We start from the raw sequence: 5688 nt of genomic DNA on the forward strand, positions 1-5688 counted from the left end.
AGAAATAAATATATATATATATATATATATATATATATATATATATAAATATACAATAAATACAAGAAGGAAAAAAGAGAGTCACTTATACAAGAAAGAAAGACGGGAAAATAGCAAGGTGAAAGAATATGAAAAATTGGGCGAAATAAAATGATGAAAAGAGGTATGTTTAGCCGATATGTCAAGGAGGGCAAAAAGTTACTAAAGTATACCTAAATATATCCTACCTGAACCTGAGCCTATGTTATAAGCTAAGAAAGTCCTACCATGATCCTAAAAGTCATATAGCGAACTTAAAGCAGTGAAAATAAGGGAAAGCTTATGGAAATATGTATGAATGAGTTGTGAATTTGTTCTGAGAGTGAGTGTTGAAAAGTAGTCCTTATACTCAAACTAAAATCATTGTGTGAAAAATGATGATGTTGTTTTGAAGTGAGGACACTAGTTGCAATACCGGAAATATTAGCACCTCGGTGAGAAATTGAAGAGGATAGGTGTTAGTGTGTGGTGAGTCTGTGTCATGGTCTGATTTCACATAATTCAAGCTTAATAGTCATAACATGCATTAATATTATGAGACTGATCGGGATTGATAGCCAAATGATTGCGAAAGCTAAAACATGGATACTATTGTACAAAGATTTTGTAGTGAGTCATAGTGCGTCGCTTAAGGACAAACAACAAATTTAAGTTGAGGGCGTTGATATACCGTGGTTTCACGGTATTTTTAATGGTTTTTCCTTAAGTTTAGTGTGTGCCCAAAAGTCTTTTTGTATTGATTTTATGTAAGTTTCCCTTTATTTGCAGGATATCTGTCTAAAGTTGAACGCGGAAGTTTTTGAGCAAGAAATGCAGAAAAGTTACCACCTACAGATCTTGTGACGGTCCATCGTGTCTGTGACGGTCTGTAGGTGGTGTCATAGTGAAGCTGCTGAAGAAAGATGGGAAGTCTGACCAAGTGTGGGGTTACGAAGTGCATGACAGACCGTCGTAGCCATGACGGTCCGTCCTGCTGCTTCATCGTGATGATCAGAGAAGTAGTCCCAGTACCCAAATTCCAAGAGTGTAAGTGTTATGGAATGGAGACCCTCGACGCACCGTTGTGCCTGTGACGATCCGTCATACCTGCCGTCGAGGGTAATAAAGAGAGCAGCAGAAGAATTTCCAATCCATGACGGCCCGTCATGACCACGACGACCCGTCGCGAGGTCCGTCATGACCACGACGACCCGTCGCGAGGTCCTTCGACCCAGCCGCGTTTTGACAGATTTTCAACAAATAGAGTCCTTCTTTAATTAGGTTTTTGTTTTTTATAAATAGTTCAAAAAACCTCATTTTGGGGGTTAGACTCTTAAATTATTAGACTCTTTGGTTGTTAGACTCTTGGTTATTAGACTCTTTATGATAGATTCTTTGTTAGTATTTTATTTTGATTATTACACTTTGGATTGTTACACTTTTCTCTTGAGTTGATTGTTGGTGATTTTGTCGATTAATCAAGTAAATTTCTAGATTTTATTCTTTCTCATTGAAGTAAGTGCATGAATTTCTTATATTATATATATGAATATTGTGATTATGACTATGGGTAACTAAACTCCATAACTAGGGTTGTGTGAACCATAGGCGAATAATGAGGTAAAACCTAACTAAAATAATAATTCTAGAATAGTGTCTTGCATGTATTGACAATTCTTTCGCTTAGAAGTCTTTTTAACGGATGGACGACGTTAGAACACGTCTTAATGCTACAGGTCGGACCAAGGAGGTACATAATAGGAAAAGAATTATCAACATAGATTTAGTGTATACTATCTAATAGGCTAGTATTGATTGGTACGAAGTAATAACTTAGTCACATATTGAATACAATGCTTAAAATGAGGTAAAGGTAAGGGTTAGTATAGCAACACACGTAGCCGGACCAAGGTGCGGAGTGAAATTTTCTACATTCCGTACCAAGGATTTAGAAATACATAACTTATCACTTTACATGCAAGATAGTAGGAAAGAACTGTTATAGTTAGAATTATCAAGTTAGGAACTTGTGGGGAACACGTAAACCCTAGTTACTTTTATTAATTGATTAAACTCCAACATTTGAATCTGTTAGTTGTCTACTATAATTTAGCTAGTTATTTTCATTCATTTAGAAATAAAAAAAACCATTTTTATTGTCTTTGTTCTCTAAGGAAATAATTGACTAAATAATAGTAATAACAGATTGAAGTTAAGTCTGAACTATTTTCCTCGTGCGAACGATCCCAACCTCATTAGTTGGGTTCTTTACTTGATACGACCGCTTTACTTCTTATTTGAAAAGTAAGTTTGAGTGTATCAATCCTTCTTTAGCAATCACAGAGTGTTCTTCATTCATTCATACGTACATCATTTTTCATTCTTTCATATACTAGTGAAACCGCCGGTCATACCTAGGATGTAGTTTAAGACTCTCATCGGGTTCGCTGTGCAATGACCAAGAATAACCTAGTGTCATTACTTAAGTCGAGCCCACCTCTTTATTATCCTATCCTAACACATTTGGTATCGTTCATTTAATTATGTGCATTTATTGAGGATGGCCTCATTCTTTCTTAGGGAACTTTAACCTTAACCAACATAGATCATGTGAGCATCATGAAATCCAGTGTCTGCCCCACACCGAAAAGAGGTGGAATCACTGGCCAGAGTGACCCAAAAATACTAGCATATATAGTGAGTCGAACCCTGCTAGATCCCTATATTGGCAATATAGGTTCAAAGACTAGGAGATATAAGGCAATCCATACCCGGCATTCCGGATAGTCTCATCTCATGAGATTTACGTAAACCTCCTCCCTTAAAGAAGGCATTACCACTCATAGCTAGTCTATCGATGCTTATTTAAAGTTTCATTAAATTCAACTCATACATCATGGAAGCTGGCTTATAGCATGAGGACATCATAGCTCATTGGATGATTTCTCATCTCATCATTATTATTAAGTATGCATTAACTTAAATACTTTCATTAGAGTGTTCATAGAGACTGGTCTCTCCATTAACTTTACACTCTCATAGATGAGTACGTCTTGCTAATATTTGCTTAGACTCATTTGAGATTGCTCTCACCTTTCACATTAGCCTCTTATCATGTTGTCAGCACATTCATTAGCATTAGCACATTTGCTCTTCATAATTACCCACCATTTTACGTGAATGTTCATTTCATTGTATGCCAATGCACTTGTCCCTTTAGTGTGTGTAAGACTCTTACTTAACCCATGTGGGGTTTCATTATCTCATCACAAAACATCTTACGTTCAAGTACTTTTAAATGTATGCTAGACTTATGAGTCCACAAATACAAGCCATGAGGCTTCATTCATAGTTTGTCTAAGTGATCCATATGTACCCAAGATTATATGGTACCAGACTTATGCATCTTGTAGATATGCCAAGATATTGTTTTCTATCATAAGAGGCAACATTAACTAAATATTTGTTTACGTATGACTTATGTATCTATACGGAATTGGGCAAGGAAACCCTATTTCAAATCCCTTGAGTAACATTTAAGCTTATAGTAAACTTGATAATTGCTTTTTTCACATTTGGGGGACCCTAGTTCGATCCACATCACTCCCATAATGTTTTCCTTTCTTTTTCTCCTCTCTTTTTCGTTTAAGGAAAGGAGGTTGTGGGATCAATCCCCACAAGCTCATTCTTTTTCGTTTAATTTATCTCTTAACTTTCTCACCTATCCAAGAGGTTGTGGGTTCAATCCCCACTCACCGCATTTATTTTTCCTCCTTTATTTCTCCCGTAACTATCTCATCTATTCAAGAGGTTGTGGGTTCAAATCCCCACAGCCTCACCATATTTTAATTTACATTTTCTCCTTACCTTCTCATTCTGCCAAGAGGTTGTGGGTTTTAATCCCACATACCTCATTTTTATTATTTCTTTATTTCATTCTTCTCCTCTCTCCTTCATCCGTCCAAGAGGTTGTGGGTTCGAACCCCACACGCCTAACTTTATTTCTTTCATTTTCCCCCTAATTTTTCACTTGAGCTTTACCCCATTTAGAATCCCCATTACCACATTTTATTATTTAATTTTTTATGACATGCATACGATGAGGTCTTTGGTTCAATCCCCACTGACCTCAAGCATTTTAAAAATATATTTTAGAACGTGATTTCTTTACAGTAAGCTGACCAAAAACAAATTTCCGGAATGCTGGAAATTTGTTCACCCTCTTTATATTTCATTTTCTAAACTTTTAGATGTTAGATTTAGGATAAAGTTTCGTGTAACATCTAGTGCATCTTTAGGTGAGTTTTCATGGTTATTTTCGAGAATTTAATCACCTTTCTGCAGTGCATTTACTCATCCTCTTTCACGTTAAACATCAAGACATTTTAAGTAGTTTTTAGGGAAATCTTTAGGTGCATTTTCAAGGTTACTTTCATTCAAGAATTATCATTCAATTCAGCAACTTTGAACTCATATGAACATAACATTTTTAACATATTCATATACGTAAAATACGACATTTTAACATGCAAAAATACAGGCTTCAAACCATGGCTATCTCACAACACACATGCACAATAAAGTTAACGTAATTCACTTTTTCGGAACAGATCATTCATGAATATATTCATCACAAACATCACATTACACGCCCAATCTACGAGCAAACATACCATCCTAAGATCATTGGGAGCTAGTGACAGGAAACATGTAATGGGGAGCAACCCTAGTTTTTGGAGTAGATTCATCTGAGACATAAGGGTCTCTTGGGAAAAGGACCAAGAGGAACAAAATCCATACCTGATTTCACGTCGTTCAACACTTCAACTTTCTTACAAATCCACCCCAAACCAAATGTCCACTAAGGAATCTACGAGAATATAACGTTTTGCTTTACGTTTTCGCATTGCTTTGTTGCTTGTAATTTCCGTGTAAGTTCTTCAAGTATGAAGAACTTTTTTTTTGTTATTATTCTGATTTTTGGTTTAGGTTTTTTTAAGATGAGAGAATGTGAAAGAGAGTGTTGAAGAGAGGGAGATAAACATGAGAGTGGATAGATGTGACAGAGAGTGTTTCCTTAGGGCTAGGACTTTAGCAAAGACTTAGTCAAATAAGGTTAAAAAAATAATAAATAATAATTAGTAGTAAAATTTGATTTTCCTTTTTATTAAATCATGACATTAATTATTAAATTATTAAATTAACTCACCAAATTAAATAATCAAATTAAATCATTGCTCTCACCTAGGTTCGAACTCGGGTGGAGCAAGATTTTGCTCAAAGGACAATTTCGGTGCTTTCTCCACAAAATACCCCTCCATTATATTAATTAAATAATTAATTGAATACTTAGTATAATTATGATACTAACCTTAGCATGGAAAAAGACCGTTTTACCCCTAGACCCTCCAAACTTAAGATTTCCCTTTTTTCAGTCCGGTAAAGACTCATTGGGGTAAATCTTCATATTACAGTGCCCTACATGGCTGGACAAAACCTTTACTAGATCAACTAAATCACCAAGTTAGTTGGCTTGGATGTTGCCGAGGTTCAGATGTCTTGTTCTACATGCATCAATCCATGTGAACCGGTCTAATATATAGGAATTCTAGACACATTAAGCGTTACTTAGCATAGCAATTTTTTAGGGTTGTTACAATAAGAGTTATT

Source organism: Solanum pennellii, chromosome 5 (assembly GCF_001406875.1).
Source record: "Solanum pennellii chromosome 5, SPENNV200".
Classification (NCBI taxonomy): Eukaryota; Viridiplantae; Streptophyta; class Magnoliopsida; order Solanales; family Solanaceae; genus Solanum; species Solanum pennellii.